Source organism: Eschrichtius robustus, chromosome 3 (assembly GCF_028021215.1).
Source record: "Eschrichtius robustus isolate mEscRob2 chromosome 3, mEscRob2.pri, whole genome shotgun sequence".
In the NCBI taxonomy this organism is placed as follows: Eukaryota; Metazoa; Chordata; class Mammalia; order Artiodactyla; family Eschrichtiidae; genus Eschrichtius; species Eschrichtius robustus.
In genome coordinates this window covers 150,618,342-150,635,993 of record NC_090826.1, presented here as the reverse complement: position 1 = coordinate 150,635,993, position 17,652 = coordinate 150,618,342, and the positions used below count along the sequence as shown (strand labels likewise).

The 17,652-nt window shown below is 39.2% G+C and overlaps 1 protein-coding gene across 7 annotated transcripts in view; it reads left to right on the top strand.

Moving 5' to 3' along the window:
• Window positions 1–8,521: 8,521 nt before the first annotated feature.
• Window positions 8,522–17,652, top strand: part of HHAT (hedgehog acyltransferase) — a 353,787-nt gene continuing 344,656 nt past the window's right edge. For 5 of the 7 annotated variants that reach the window (XM_068538438.1, XM_068538437.1, XM_068538436.1 and 2 more), the window contains exon 1: window positions 8,972–9,045. The gene's annotated coding sequence lies outside the window, so the exon portion shown is untranslated. Of the gene's footprint in view, window positions 8,633–8,971; window positions 9,046–9,113; window positions 9,122–17,652 lie in introns of those variants that run through there. The other 2 variants (XM_068538433.1, XM_068538434.1) reach the window with 2 other exon arrangements.

The following is a 17,652-nucleotide window of genomic DNA, read 5'->3' as shown; positions in this document are numbered from 1 at the left end:
AGTTCTGCCTTTCAAGATGTTATCTCTACTACTAGTTATCCATTCAGACATTCAACAGACTTTTTATTTTCAGCTTTCTCTACTCTCTGAGAACAAAGTGTATAGAATATGACAGAATGGTAGAGGAAAGAGTAGCGGAAAGACACAGAAAGAAATCAAACCTCAGTATTTCCAAACATCTTATGTTCTATTGCTCATGGTAATAATAATAGCTAATGATGACTGAGTGCATATTATGGGTCAGGCACTGTACTTGGCTTTTCACATTTATTCTTTCAGTTAATCCCCATAACATCTCAGTGATATGGTACAAATATTATCCCCATTTTATAAAGAGGAAATGAAGGCTAACCTAAATTTGACTCTGTCCCCTCCCTCAACATCTAAAGACCATTTCTCATTTCTACTTCCTACTTTGTGCTTATTCCACCTCCATAAGATGAGGGATGGGGACTAGACTATCTCTTTCAGCTAAAAAAGAGCTCAGCAACCTTACACAAGGCACAGCTGCTTTCTGTGAAGTTTGAAAAGTAACAGTCTGTTGTAAGCCTGTAGTTTGACCTGCACATGATCCCTCCCACTGCTCTTAGTCACTTCCCATCCAGGGCTTCTTCCTATGGCCTAGAGCTCAAGGCCATCTACAATCTTCTCTCAAACTAGAAGGGATTGGAGTCCTTCCTGGTTCTTAGCAACCTGCAGGCCCTCAGAGGAAATGACTCTAGTAACTTCTCTTTATCTTTTCTAAAACCCACATCTTTAGAAGGGAGAAAGATGCCTGGATAATGCAAACAAGAGATAAATCACAAACTATGAATTTTTTTCCCTTCCAATTTGGTTAGTTCGTGTATTCCACACATATTTATTGACTATGTACTAGGTACTATGTTATGTACTACTGGAGATTTGGTGGTGAACAAGACAGTTCAAACTCTTGCCCTTCTGGAGTTTACATTCTATAGGGGCTGTTTTCAGGGGAGGGTAGACACTGACAGGTCGGGTGCTTTTCAACCTTCTCGCAAATCACACCTCCCAGTAAGACTACTCTTTGCACAGCAGAGAAGTTCATTCCTTTTCTCTTCTCCTCACCCAACAGAATAAAAAGTTTTGTAGAGTAACACTCTTATTACATGTAAAAAAAAAACCCCAAAATTAATATTATCTTATTAATACTTGAATGCAGCATAGAAAAAATTCCCAAATAAGCAATACAAAAACAAAAATTAGGCAAGATTTTATTTAGTGCACTAGGTGCTCGTACGCTTCTCAGTTATTTCCAGTCCAGAACACACAAGGACGATACTTCGTGCATCAACACACGAGCCTGTTTCTCTCCTTTGTTTTAATCAGTTTTAAAGTTTGAAAATCCTGGTTCATACAATAATGGTAATAATAGTGATGCATTCTTTTTACCTGGCAATGGAGATTCTTCTTTAATCTCACCCTAAAATGGTGACGAATTTAATGCCTTGTGATCATCCTCTAGTGCAAATGAAGAACTAAGGTGCAATAATTCATTTGCCTCTCTGAGGCACCAAGTTTAGGTCAATTATTGATTCAGAATTTTAAAAAAGAAAATGGTTTTTTCATCTGAAAGAATTTTCGTAGTATTTATAATTTCTCTTCTGGAAAGTAATGATTACACATTTGAAACTGAGAAATGGAATGTAACAATTTCCCTAATTTGATTTCCGTCCCTGTCTTTACTGATAATGTCCTTTCAATATGTTGTGATAATACTGGGAACAAATAGGAGCTAGGGTGATTGCTTTTACATCTTACTTGCCATAACAAAATGTCGTTTGGAATCCTGGATATGTTTAGCTTGCTGAATTATCATGTTGTTTTCTCCCTGAAGTTATAAATTTCAGTTCATTAAAAATATCAATATCATCAGTTAAATATACTAATTCTAAATCCCAAACATCATCTTCAAAAATGAGATTGCTTGCCAAATGAGATTGCTTTTCATCTAGAAAAATGTGACTCATTTCTGAGTTTACTCACCATGCTTAATACTTTCCCTTGGGTTCCCTTAGGACAGTCAGTGAACTTCATTCAGTGTGCTTCAGCATGAGGGTCTGGCTAGCTCCAGTCTGAACAAAACACGTCAATATTTTGGCTGTTCCATGAGCTCTCTTTAATAAATTTAACACCTTCACCATGTTTTTCTTTTTTTTTTAACACTTCCATGAGATACAGCAGAATCATTTCTAGAGATGTCAAGTAGAATTCCTATTGATTCTAAGCACAAGTGTTATTAGTAGCTTTTAACAATATTTAAATAATTGTTGTTATGTTTTCTAGCCACATCTGCTGGCTCCACCACTCACACTTCCTTTATTATTTTTCCAGTTTGATAGATATTGACCGACAAGGCATTTTTTTCCAGTTTTGTAAATATATCTGACCCAGTGTATGCCAGGTTAAATTTAAACACACGCACATGCACACGCACACACACACACACACACACATTCCTGTCATCTTGCATAAACTAGAAGAGTTGAATAACTTACAGAATCCATGCTCTTTTGGAGATGGATCTCAAACTCGATACTGGATTTTAACTACATGAAGAGCATGGCTTTGGAAGTTTCTGCAATAGTGCAGATTCAACTAGAAATAGTATTATCTCAAAGAGTTGTAAATTTTAATTTATCAGCTGATTTAGCATTAAAAATCATACGCATCATTTCTATTTATGTTAGAAGAGTAATGTTTTAACATCTGTATGAGCCATTTTCTCTTTGCCAAACCATATGCAACAAAATCTGATTAACATTCTGTAGAACAACTAAGAAATTGTGCCAATAATTTTTCGTCTTTTGTTTTCATTTAAAAGTGTTTGAGTGGTTTGTTGACAAGTCCAGTATGCTGTGTTTCTAAGTGTCCTACTAGTTTTGAAGGCGTCATTACAAATAATATATTGGGATTTGTCGCTTTTGTTGGATTTTACTCACTGAAAAAAATACTGTAAATAATCTGCCTCATAAGATCTTCCATTCTTTTTTTCTTTTTAGAATGCTCCTCCAGTGAAGTTGAAGCTTACTATTAGAGCCAATATATTTCTCAACATTGTCTACAGTTCTAGATACCTAGAGTTTGAACTGGGGCGCTCCTCCAATTTTCCCTTCATCATTCTTTGCTCTTGTAATGGTAAGGAGAAATCCCATTAAAGGGAAATTCATGCTAATTTAATTAAATGTACATTTGACGCAAACCTGAAACATATCATGTTTGATAACGTTCTTTCAGAAAAATGCTTTACAATGAAGTCTGAAAAATTTTAATATAAAATATAAATTCTGGTTAATTGTCCTGTAATGGTGATGGTCATATTCACATCATATACCAAAAAATCAAATGAGATGTTTTTTAGCAGAAGGCAGAATAACTTGTATTAGTCAACTGAAATTCATCATAGCCTTCCATTATTTCTCTTAATTCTGTTCATAGCAACCAGATGCAGTATTTCCAAGTTCACAATTCTTAATAAAAATCCACTGATGTGTTCTCATTCTATTCTATTCTACTCTATTCTATTCTACTTTGTTTAAAAAAATTAAGTCTGGTTATGATCCATTAGCTTTATTTTACAATCTACTAAAGTATTATGCCTTGCAAATAGCCTGAATAATACTGGCATAGATAATAAACACATGTTAAAAAACCAAGAGAAGTTCAGAGAGTGTCAGTGCTACAGTAAAATATAAAAGAATAGTGTAATAAACAGAGAATGACTGGGCAGGGACTACTTTTGCCAGGGTGGTCAGGGAAGGCTTCTTGGAGGAGGTGGCATTGAATTGTGCTCTGTAGAGTTTACGCTACTGATATGAACCCATTCTTCAGCATTTATGGGTAGTTTGAATTATATTATTTTAAATATACTTATTATTTTTTAGCTGTTTTGTGTATATTTGATGAATCCTCAGCTAGACTGCAACTTCCTGTGGGACAAGTCTTTTTTTCACTTAAAAAAATCTCCCCCAGCATTCAATTTGTGCTGTGTGTAAAGTAGATGCTGGACAAATGCTAGGTCAATGTTGACTATTTCAAATCACCATAAAGTAGAGCCAACATCCTCGTAGGTGGAGCAGATGAGAGCCTGTGCCAGGTGGTGAGGGTTGGGAAGGCACTTGAATCCTTCCGAATAGCTCCCCATTATTGCCTGTGCCTGAAATTTCATAATTAGAAATTCACTCCTTTATCTTTAAGCCTTTATCAATTAAGTCTCAACAATCATTCGTGCCTCTGTTGAATCAGTATACTATCTCTGAGTCATAGTTGAATTCACAAAGAAGAGTTGGCTGGTTAATCCTTCCTAAGCACCAGTCCTGCCATCTGGAGATTGGCTCCCAGGTGCTCAGGGCTGCCTGTCTAGACAGGAGGCCCCACTAGACTACTCAGGCCCCACTAACTGAGAGGGCTGGAGAGAAAACATGCCCAGTGAAGGCACCTGATTAATGACTTTAGGATCAAAATAATGGTATAAAGAGTGACTGACCATTAATTGCCCACATTTACATACTAATTTTGATATTTTTGCTTTTAAAGAAACATAATACCAAGGCACAAATTAGTTTCCTCTTTTAAACCTCAATTATCATCAATTTTGGTCATCAAGTTTACTCTAGGCATGGTTCGCTTCTCAACTCCAGGGAGGAATTTCTCTGGCTTTACTTGAATGGTCAGAACAGAAGCCTTCCAAGGCAAGGCAGCTCTGGCTATGTCTGGGCCCTGGACTGGCCACTTCAGCTGCAAGTCAGGGAGCTCCAGAACCCTGATACTTCTGTGCTAAGACAGGCACAGATCACTGAAGGCCAGATACTTCCGCCTATGTGTAAAGCACTGAAGAGAGAAGGGAAAATCCTCTCCTCTTCAACACCCACAACTTTTCTCCTGGTGTCTAGATTCTGACATTTACTGCAGTTATCTTCCCTCTCACTTCCAAAAGGGGCTGAATATCCAACCATCCGCTCCTTCCACTCTAAACCCTGGCCTTTGCAAGATGTCCATGCTTTTCAACAAATGGTGTTGGGAAAACTGGATATCCACATGCAAAAGAATGAATTTGGACCCTTGCCTTAACCAATTAACTCAAAATGGATCAAATATCTACTATAAAGAACTAAAATTATAAAACTATGAAAAAAAAAACCAGGGGAACATTAGGGGAAAAGTTTCATAACACTGGATTTGGCAATGATTTCCTGGCTATAACACCCAAAGTGCTGGCAGTGAAAAAAATAGATATACTGGACTTCATCAAAATTAAAAATTTTTGTGCATCAAAGGACACAATCAACAGAGTGAAAGGGCAACCCACAGAAGGGGAGAAAATACTTGGAAATCATATGTCTGATAAGTGGTTAATATCCAGAATATATAAAGAACTCCTACAGCAACTCAACACCAAAAAGACAACCTGATTAAAAAATGGGCCAAGGCCTTGAATAGACATTTCTCTAAAGAAGACTTGTAGATGGTCAATAAGCACATGAAAAATGGTCAGCACCACTGATCATTAGAGAAATGCAAATCAAAATCACAATGATTTATCACCTCATACCTATTAGGATGGCTGTTATCAAAACAAATAAACACAACACAAAACAACAAAAAACAAATGAATTTCAAAATAAAGTGAGGATGTAGAGAAATTGGAATCCTTGTGCGTGTTGCTGGGAATGTAAAATGGTGCAGCGGCTATGGAAAACAGTACGGCTGTTCCTCCAAAAATTAAAAAATAGAATTACTGTATGATCCAACAATTCCATTTCTGGGTATATACCCAGAAGAACCGGAAACAGAGTCTGGAAGAGGTATTTATATACCCATGTTCACAGCAGCATTATTCAGCATAGCCAAAATGTAGAAGCTACTCAAGTGTCTACTGACAGGTGAATGGATAAAGATTGTATATACATACAACGGAATATTATTCAGCTTTAAAAAAAGGAAGGAAATTCTGGCACATGCTACAACAGGCTAAGCCTTGAGGTCATTATGCTAAGTGAAATAAGCCACTCACAAAAGCACAAATGCTGTATGATTCCACTTATATAAGTGGCCTAGTGTAGTCAAATTCATAGAGACAGAAAGTAGAATGGTGGTTGCCAGGGACTAGCATAGTGAGGAGTTACTTTTTAATGGGTACAGAGTTTCAGTGCTGCAAGATGTAAAGAGCCTGAAGTGGCACAACAACGTGAATGTACTTAACACTGCTGAACTGTACACCTAACAATGGTTATGATGGTAAATGTTGTGTTATGTGTATTTTACTACAAAAGTTTTAAAAACTCTATGCTATTAAGCTTGTCCCCTTTTAGAATGTAAAACCCAAGGCTGTATATAATTTGCTGAATTAAAAAAAATATTTAAGGCACTTTAATTACGGTATGGTTATGTGAATGACTAAGTTGATAAATTCAACAGAACAATTTGCTAAGATAGACCCTAGGTTAACAGACAGCATGCAGAGTTGGCTAAGGTGTTTATATTTAGGGAAAATGTTTTAAGGAGCTTTTACTGTTTAGATAGTTTTAGCATTTAATACATGATTGTGCAAAGGTTTGATTCTAGAGTTTGTAAAACTGACATTATAAGAAAAGTACTTTTTTAGGGGGTATCACCTTAAGATTTTTCTGTTATAAAATTAATTTGTGCTTAATAAAAATATGGAAAAATTAAGAATAGAGTCCCACCACCCAAATTTAACCTTATTTCCTTTCCAGTCATTTTTCCATGCACAAGTTTAAAAAAATATTTAGTTATGATCATATTACATATGAATAGTAACCATTATTTTAAGAGGTTGCAAGTATAATAGATGACAGAGTATATAAGTTTTAGTTTAATTTCCACTTTTTTATTTTTGGAAAATTAGGGAATTTTCAGGATATTCCCCCCCCCCCCCAGTTATAGTATATTTTGGTGCATTATACTATATTTTCCTTATTATGGTATAAATTAAAATGCTATAAATTAAAATTGAAATCTTGGTTTGTAAAGAGCATTTTCTACATTATGGATTATCTCCTTTGGATTTACTCCCATAAACAAAATTCAAAATCAAAAGGTTTAAACATTAAGGGTTTTCATAATTGTAAGGGTTTTGATATTGCCAAATTGCTTACCTACCTAAAAAGTGTATAAGTGCTATCACACAGCACCCTCGCCAGCCTTTAATGTCATTTATTAATTTTTGTCAACTATTTTTGTGAAAAATTGTGTTCTTATTTTACTTTGCACTTCTTTGAGCTTCTTTCAATATGTTTGTTTCCTTATTGTATATCCTAGTTTTTTTTTTTAGTGGATTGTTTATTCATGTGTCTTGCTCATCTACAATTGGATTCTAATGTTTTCTTATTAATTGTATTTAATTTATATATAATAAACAATAACACTTTGTATCATAGTTCCTGCAAATACTTTCCCCAGTCTATTGCTTACATTTCAATTTTGACTATTTTTATTTAATGTTTCTAATTTACCTATGATGGAATCTGCCCTTATTTTCATTTGTGTTTTCCAGTGAATATGTTGTGTGTGCAGAAAGGGGTTAAATGTAAATGACAGTGAACCTACATTATTGTCCAATAGTGTCATTTAGAAATAACACAGGAGTTATCTCATTCCTGTCCCTGAGTCTGACACTACCTGAATAGTGAGAGTTCTTACTCTGTCCCTCCCTCTGCCAAACCCTTCACGTGAGGATTGCCAGATCAAATACAGGATGCCCAATTAAATTTGAATTTCAGATAAACAACAAATACTTTTTTTAAAAAAGCATCAATATGTCCCAAATATTGCATGGGCCATACGGATACTAAAAAATAGTATTCATTGTTCATCTGAGACTAGATTCAATTTTAGCTGGGCATGCTGTATTTTTATTTGCTACATCTGGCACTCCGACTTGGGACTAGTTTATTTACACCTGCTTACTTAACACCATGCTGTACTATGTGTTGGGGCTGCGGATGGTGGGAGCTGGACGAGGAGATAGCTCCTGTCCTCAGAGAGTTTATACTCTGGTTTCCCAGAGAATTTTGCGATCAGAAAAATAATCTCCTGGACTATTTCAATGACCGCTAGAATAAACTTGGAGCACAGCCTCTGTGTTTTCCTGCTGCCTAACGCAGAGTTGTCCACGTTTACCTGACCACAGAACCACTTGAAACACCCCTCCCCTGGGGAGTCTGATTCTTTTGGTTTGAAGAGGGATCCAGGTGCCAACGATTTAACAAGAGCCCAGGTGATTCCCCGGCTCAGATAAGTCTGTGCAATTCTGGCAGCCTTGGCGTTGGAGGCCTCTGAGTAACACCTGGCATAAAGTCACGGTCCAAGGCAGCTTCAGATCTTCCACTCTTTTACGACCTATTCAAAATCACTGATACACGTTTTGCAGTGCTGATCATCTTTGTAAGCTGCTTTACAGTTCATGAAGTTCATCCCATTTGGTCCTCACTCTAATTCTCCAGGAAAGCCGAGAAGCTTATTTCCGCTTTACAGAGAAGGACAAGGAGGCTCACAGGGGCTAAATTCACACAGCAAGCTCCAGAAGCCGCCCGAGCGGCATAGGCCCGCCCTCTTTCCACCCCACCGAGCTACCTCCTTTCGCGGACAAAAGGTACGTGGGGACCACTGGGGCAGGGCTTCAGGTGACTTCCGCTCCCAAACCTGCAGCCCCGGGCCTGCAATTAACAAACGGGGGTGGAGAGGTCCGTGCGCTGCTGGGCGCAGGCACCGGGGCCCACGGGTGAGCGGGGGCTGGGGCTCCGCGGGCCGGCGCCAGGCGCTCCGGGTGCGGAGTGGCGGGCAGTCCTCCCGCGGGTCCCCTCCAGCCGCGCGGCCTGCTCGCCACCGCTCCCGGGGCGCCGCCTGCTTGTGAGCCCGGCGGCCTGGAGCGGCGCGCGCGGGCACGGCGGCGGCGGGGACGTGCTCCGAGGACGCGCGCGGAGCTGGTCCTCCAACCGCCGCTCCCGGGGAAGAGGGCGGCTTCCCGGGAAGCCTGCCGCAGCCGCCGCCGCCGCCAACTCGGAGGTGCGGAGAGGGTTGTTGGGAACTCGGGGCGCGCGTGAGCGTCACCAACGCCGCCGCCACCCGGGACAGCCCGGAGGTTGGTAGCTGGTGACCGTAGCGGGTCCTCGGGAAGTTAGGTGTTGACTTTCTGCTTCGATTGACTCGGTTGAGGAAAAGAAACGCCCGATACGCTTTCTGTTTCCAATTCCCGTTCCTGCGTGCGCGCCCGAGGGCGGGGCAGAGGAGCGGAGACAAAGGCGGGGGGGTGGGGGGTGCGTGCGCCCGGGTCAAGGCTGCGTTCCCCGCAGCCGGCCGAGTCCGCTCACGCCCCTGCCAGTGTCCCCCCTCCTTGGCTTCGTCACCAGCGTCTGGCACTGTTGCTCCAAGTGTGGACGCTGGTCCTCTTGGCGATCTTAGAAGTGCGCCTGCCTGACTGCTGCGGCTCCAGTGACCCCCAAAGTTAGAGACTTATTTTGCTTTCTACTCTCCGGACTCAGTTTCCCTCTTTTCTTCTACGTGTGGCCTTTAGGTGGCATCAGTCTTGATGTGGAAAGGCCCTCCTCCTCTCAATCCCTACAAAGTGGGCGGGAGAGGTACCAGGATGGATAGCACTGGTGTTAAGAAATGTGCTGCTTCGTTGCTTCGTGGCTCTTGGATCAAGGCAGTCAGGCTAGCCAGTTGGTATCGTCGGTGGTTTACATTATATGGGGGTGCGACTCACTGTTTCTGTCCCTTTCTGATTTGCATTCCTCCTTCATTCATGTGCACAGCTAGGCGTTTACTTCCATGTGATAAGTGCTATGGGAACACAAGGAGAGGAGAGGGAAGGCTTTCCTGAGGAGGGGGTGGTTTTTATACTGGAATTTGAAGAATAAGTATGATTTTTTTTTTTCCCTTTCATTCTTCATGTTCCGCCTTTCCTATAATTTTTCTCCCTCCTTTCTCAGTGGCAGCCCCTAACTGTGATTAAGTGTTGGATAGGAACAGTCAGTTCTGACTTGAAGGATTCAACTAATAGTGATGGGCACGATGTGCTTGTCAGGTGCTTTAAATCCATTATTTTTGAACCTTGCAATAACTGGGAAGGATACCTAGTGTTAGCCCTTTTCACAGCAGAAGAAAGGAATACTTAGAAGAGATGCCAGAGCCACAAAGAGTAAGTGTTGGGATCGGGTTTTGCACTCCTCTTTCTGGGTCAAAGCCTATGCTTTATCGGCTGTTTACTTTGCCCCCTCCTTGGGAAGTAAGTTATATAGACTAACTTAGAGTGAAGGCCAAGTCTTTAGAGAGAGCAGTCATTTTTGTGGGTGGCTAGATGTTGGTGGGAACTCTGAAGGTAATGTCAGGAACTAGCCAGGGTGAGCCTTACTCATCTGTGTGTCTTCTTCCAGGCCAGGGCCTGGCCAAAGGGGAGTGCTCCTTAACTGTTGCCTGGGAGTTCCATGGCTTGGGTGAGATCCTTGATTCTTTGCAGGGGTTCCTTACCCTTTTTTTGTGCCATGGACTTCTTTGGAGTCTGGGGAAGCCAATTTTTAAAAGGCATTCAAAAATACATAGAGTTACAAATTATATTGAAACAGTGATCAAAATAGTGTAAAAACCCCAACATTTATAATAGTATTTTTATTCTTGATTAGTGCGTTAAGTGACAAAATTCAGGGCTGTATCAGGTAAGTCTCAGAATTTCAAAGTAGTGATGCCCATGTAAATGATCTGCAGTATTTGCAACAGCTGCACTGTAGTATGACAGAATTTGTGACACTTATTGGTGACAGTCACCAGAAATGCTCTTACTAGTGTGATTTGCTCTTCACACTTATAATCAAATGAAATCCTGAATTTCAGTTAGAGGTTGGTGAAAATACAGACATATGAGAAAAGAAATTTAAGTTCATGGCCTCCTGAATTCTGCCTAGGGACATCTTGTGGGTGGAGGGCTGGGTATCTAGGTTACAAACCCAGCTAGTGGTGGTTTTTCTTTCTGCACGTTCTTGCTGGCCACCCTACAGCGTTACTAATGGCTGTTTCTTTCTCCTCCAGTTCGTGTCTCCTTTTCCGCAGGTGCACAGTTGTTTCTGGTGATAAAAGCTGTTGAGAGAGAATAGCTGGATTGTTTACATGCTCTACCTGTCTTCCTCCTTCTGTGTGTAATTCTGCTGGAGAATATTCCAGTGATAGTGGACTTATTTGTGTCATATAATGCATGACCATCTTCCCTCCAATGGTGTATGGTATTACCAGTGTCAGGGAAGAAAAAAGGAGTTATCACTACATATCCTACAGACATTTAAAAAATCTTCAGATGTTATTATGAACAATTTTATGGTAATACATTTGAAAATTCAGATGAAATGGACAAGTTTTTTCAATAAAATACCTCATAAGAGATAAGAACTAGAAAATCTGTATAGTTCCATATCTATAAAGAAATTAAGTATGTAATTAAAAATCTTTTTATTGCAGAATTTCCAGGCCCAGATGGTGTCACTAGTGCAATATTACAAACATTTAAAAATACGAAAAAGAAGGAATACTCCCTGACTGCTTATATAAGGCCAGCATAACCTTGTTACTAAAGCTTGATAAGGAGGTTACAAGAAACTATAGGCCCAACTCTCACAGAAAAGACGCAAAAGCCCTAAAATGGGTATTGGTAAATCAAATCTAGCGACCTATACCTATATTTGTAGGATACTAAACCATGACCAAGTTGGATTTATTCCAGGAATGTAAACTTTGTCTAACATTAGAAAATCAATCAATAATTTAACCACAGTCACAGAATAAAGGAGAAAAACTACTTGATAAACTTCAACACCCATTTGTGATAAAAATTCTTTGCAAACTAAAACATTATTGAGAGAATTTATAGTTTTAAAATAATGAAGGGTAAGTCATTGCTCTACTAATAAATGTGTGGATCCAGTATAATCCCAATCAAAATCGCAGCAGATTTTTTCCAAAAATAGTAAGCCAATTTTAAAATATATTTGGAAATTCTAGACAATCTAAGTAAAAGAACAAAACTGGAAAACTTAAGCTGATAGATAGTACTGTACATAGTTTGTCAGCATGGTGTTGGCACAGTGCTAGACAGACCACGGAACTGAGTAGAGAATCCATAAACAGGCTTACATGTATGAGGTCTCTTGATTTATGACAGAAGTGGCACTGCAGTGCTCTGGAGAAAGGACAGCCTTTTCAGTAAATGTTGCTGGGCCAATTGGATATTGCAAATGGACAAGATGAATTTTGATCATCTACCTCACCCCATACACAAAAATTAATCAAGATACATTATACATCTAAATGTGAAATCTGAAACAAGAAAGCTTCTGGAAGAAAGCAAAGTAAAACACCTTTATGACAAAGGTTTATTGACTAGGACACAAAAAGCAGTAGTTATAAAGGAAAATATTGGTAAGAACTACTGTTCATCTAAAGATTCCATAAAGAGAGTGAAAAGGCAAGCTACAGAATGGGTGAAGGTATTTGTGATAGTTATATCCAATAAAGGACTCATACCCAGAATGTAGCAATAATTTTTTACAAATCATTGAGAAAAAGCCCAGTAGAAAAACGGGCAAGTCACTTCCCCAAAAGATTTCCAGATTCCCAATAAACATATGAAAAAGTGGTTAACCTCATTAGTAATTAGGGAAATGCAAATTCAAACTACAATGGGATATCACTCTATACTCAACAGAGTGGCTAAAAACAAAAAACAAACCAAAAAACCTGTCAATGCTGAGTATTGGTTAGGATATGGAAAACTGAACTTCTCATACATTGCTGATTGTTATGAAAGTTAGTGTAACTGTTTTGGAAATTGTTTTGCAGTATCATTTACTAAAGATGGGCATACACATCCCCTATGACCTAGCTTACTGTTTAGTGTCTGTCATTCTTTGAGAAACACTAAGCAGTAAGACAGGTGTATTTGTACCGAAAGACATGTAAAAGAATATGCAGAGCAGTATTATTCCTAATAGACCCAAGTTGGAAACAACCCATGGGTTCATCAATAGTAGAATGGACAAAAGCCTAAGTAAATTGCTTATACAATGGAATACTCCACAGTAATAAGAATGAACAAATTATTGCTTTATACACAACATGGTTGAGCCTCACAAATATAAAGTGGAGCAAAAAGAAGGTAAACACAACAAGGGGAAGTGCTATGTGATTCCTTTTTTTTTTTTTTTTTTTTTTTGAAGTCCGAAAATGGGCAAAACTAAATAAACTAGGGCGTTAGGAGTCAGGCTAGTGGTCACCTTCAGTGGAGTTATAAGGAAAGAACAGAAGGGGCATTCAGTTTTTTATCTGAGCAGTAATTCCTGGTGTGAGTCTGCTTTTTGAAAGCCTTACATTTTTTTTTTCTTTATCTAAGCATACTTTAATACAAAGTTTACTTAAAATATATTATAAAAAAATTTGATTCATTCAGATGCCCCTAATATGGGGAGTGTAAGATGTGCTGGGCATGATTCTTAGTGATTAAACAGGCTTAAAATAGGTTGAGAATTTTCCGGGGAAAGGGTACAATATCAGATCAATAGCTTTTCTGAACTATGGGCTTATAAATCTGACTCCTTTTCTGCCAATCTTTAACAGCAGAGATCTGGCTTAAGGGCAGTTCATATAAAAGGACTTAGGAGTTATGTTTCATATTAAGATTGATATCAGTGTGAGACAGAAGCCAAAAAAATGCTAAGTTGAGAACTGAATGCAAAATTTTGTTTTCAGATTTCATTTTCTTGCAATTTAAGTTTTTAAAGTTTATAACAATTAGATTAAAATATTCTGATGTTTTATATACATCCTTTTAATTAGGTACTTTCCTTCCACTAGGCCATGAACTAATTGAGGGCAGGGGTAGCATATTAGTTTCTGTAACAAATGACCACAAACTTAGTGTCTTCAAACAACAGAAATTGATTACCTTACAGTTCTGGGGATCAGAGGTCCAGAATGGGGTGGCAGGGCTGCATTCCTTCTGGAGGCTTGGAGTGGTGGGGGGCGAGGCAGAGGAGTGGTGTCTTTCTTCTTTGCTGCTGTTCTCTGCCTCTACCATTCCTTTGTTTTGGCCCCTTCCTCTATCCTCAAAGCGTTATCACTCTAACCTCTGCTTCCATCATCATATCTCCTCTCTGTCTCTGACCCTCCTTCTTCCCTCTTAGAAGGACCCTTGTGATTACATGGGCCCACATAGATAATCAGGGATAATGTCCTCATCTCAAGATCTTTAACTTAATCACATCTGCAGAGTCCCTTTGCCATGTAAGGTAACATATTTACATGTTCAGGGATTAGGGCATGGATGTTTCTGGGGTAGCTATATTTGGGGAATCCTACAGATGGAATCTTTATATTTTGTCTTCACAAATAGTGCAGTTCCTGATCTTCAGTAGGAGCTCACTGATATTTGTCGAATGCAGGAATGAGTCTAAGATTTCACTATTTGAAATATAGTTTCGGAAGAAGAGAAACGATGGTCTTGTCCTACTCTTGCTCTGCCACAGCTGGAATTTTGGTTTCAGCTTTAGGTACCTATACTATAAAGAAACAACTGACAGAATGGGAAAGGGTCTGGGAACTAAGCTACTGAAATGATTGAAGGAAGCATGGGGGTTTGTCCTGGAAGAGGGCTTGGGGTGGAGCGGGTAGCATTAATTATCTCTAAATATTTGAAGGAGTATGATTGGCAAGAATAATTAAGCCTTTCAGTATACTTAATAGTAGCAGTAATATTAAACACAGCAAGAATGAGGATTTTAGAGCTTACTATGGCCAAGGTAATATTCTATCTCTTTGTAAACCCATTTAATCCTCACAGCAACTCTCTGAGGGTTATTATTATCTCTATTTCATAAGTAAGGACATTGAGGCACAGTGAGGTCATGCAACTTGTGCTGGGTCACACAGCTAGAAAGTAGCAAAGCTGGGATTCAGCCTTTGGCATTCTGACTCCAGAGCCATCCTCTAAACTATCATACTATCCGGCCTCCGTGCTTTTAGTTCCTGCAGGTACAATAGGGCCAGTAGCAGAACGTTTTTTAGAAATAGAGGGGCAGATTTTGACTCAGTTTAAGAAAAAAAAAGATGATAACAATAAGAACTTCTTAGAAACAGAGTTTCCCTTCCTTGCAGTGTTGCTGGAAGTGGTCAGGTAGGTTATTGTAAAAGGAATTCCCAAACTGGCTGGAGATTAGACCAGATGACAATACTGATTTTGAAATTTTGATTTGAGAACATAATTCTTTAAAATATACATCTCTCTCAACCTTTGTGACATTTTATGTAATAAAGACCTACTGTGAGATGTAGTTTTTCCACTAACTTTCCAGATTTTATTATTAGGAATTCTAACATACTGGTATGGTAAGCCACGTCCCCGCCCCTTTTTAAGGTGCCATTGCTGTTCCTCCAGTAAAGAGATGGAAGCAGTTCTCTCTTCCCCCTTGAATCTGGGCTGGGCCCTTGAGCAATAAAATGTTCTTTGAATTCTGGAGCCTGGTCCTTAAGAGACCTTGCACCTCTTGCCTTTGTTCTTTTAAGACCCTGAAGCCACCATGCTATGAAGGGTCCAGCCTACTGGAGGATGAGTGCCCACATGGAGGAGAGGCAAGGCACCTAGCTGACAGCTGGCACAAAATGCCAGACATGTGGGTGAGATCATGTTGTCCTCTCCAGTTTCCTTGAGCCATGCAGTGACTTAGTCATATGAGTGATGCCAGGTGAGATCAGCAGAAGAACTGCCCAGATTGCCATCCCATAGAATCACGAGAGAGAATAGATCTTGTTATTTTAAGCCACTGTGTTTCGGGATGGTTTATTGCACAGTGATACATAACATTTGGTGCATATTTAGAAGTAGTGATATGTATTTTTAAATATTCTGTAATTAGACTTTTGCCCAGCCCAGTGGACCTCTCCAGTCTAGCTTATCATTCCAGTGCATTGGTGAAGGCTTTCTGGGTTTGAAAAAGCGTTTCTCCGTAGTATCATGTGGGTAGAAGAATAAGACTCTTTGTAAGACTCTTAAGCAGGGTTTGGAGAACACTGTACTGTGAGAGGACACGATGAATCTGGGCCTGGTTTTCCTGGTGAAAGTCATGTAATGTATATTCTGCAAAATAGGTTTCATCAAATTCCACCTGGAAAAGAGTAAAAGTCTCCTAATATCTTTTCCAAATGTGCTAGAATATTGCTCTACTATTTCATTTTCTTTTCTTCAAAGCCATTGTCATTTCAGTGGGCATGAGTTCCTTTTACTTTATTACTTTGTGGTTTCCAGAGTGCTCATTTGTTCCTAAATTTAGAACTATTTCAATTTTATTCAGCCCTTACCTCTATATAACTGCTGACTTTCCACTCTTATTTCTGAGGTAAATTGGTTTGGTTTAGTTTCTCTTCTTCAGTAAATCTTCTAAGGAATGTACGAGTTAGATGTTTCATGTGTATTTTGATTACATCTAGTTGATCTTCTTCCTGGGGTGTATCTACGTTATACATAACTTTAAATTCTTTTGCATGTATATAGCTTATATTATCTTCTGGCTTTCCCAATGAATTGATTTTGTCATAGATGTTGAAAAAATGAATCCTGTGAACTCTGTAAGAATAGGGAGGTGGGTGAGAGAAGGCTCTGGAATTAGACTTGATGAGTATGAATCTAAGCTCTGCTGCTTACTAGCTGTGTGATTTGGGGCAGGTTTCTTGATCCTTCTGGGCTTTGGTTATCTTTTGTGTTAAATGAGGATACCAGAAGTACCAACCTCAAAGAGTTGTTATGGAGATTAAATGAAAGAATACCTGTAAAGTGCTTTCTCAGCATAGGTAATCTGTAAATACTACTTATTGTAGTACAGCTGTTGCTAAACTCTGGGTAAACTCAGTAGAGAAAAATTTCAGTTTAGTTAGTTGGGAGTGATGATGGTGATGGCACTGGAGATTGTTAGCTTCATGCTGAGGGTGCCATTTTAACGTCCTCTCATGCATGGGAGTATTTGGTGCTAGCCCATTTAGTGCTAAATGTCAAAGGGTGAGGAACAGAAAAGAATTTAAAGTGGAAGTGTTGGAATCCATTTGTTGTACTTATCAACAATAAAGATAAAAGGCTTTTGAAAAGATATTGGAAGTTACTGGGGAAAAGCATCTTACAGAAGTTATGTGTATGCACACTTCAGGCTCTGGCATAGTGAGCTATACTTTACTGCCAAGAGTAAAGAACAGGATTTCTGCCTAAGAGAGTGGGAGTTGAGAACTTGGGTTCTATTTTTTGCTCCATTGCTGGCTTCTCTGGATCCTTGGGCAGATCACGTCTTTTCTCTGAGCAAGATTCTGATTCCTGAAAAAAGAGCTAACAGTTAGCCCTCCTGGTGAGAATGAGAGTGGATGGCATCTTTGAAAGCAGGTGGAGTGTTAAATTACAATGTGAATGCAAATGTACATTGCTTCAGTATAGAAAAATCCCTCTTAGCTGAGGAATTCTTGCCATTTTCCAGCTAAGATTTTATTATGTGGGCCGCTTGAGTTCTACAGTTCCCAGATAAATATAATACTTTTCGGAAATACCCAGCTTGGGGCTAGTATACCCAGTATGGGGGTAGAGAAATCTTGTTCCTC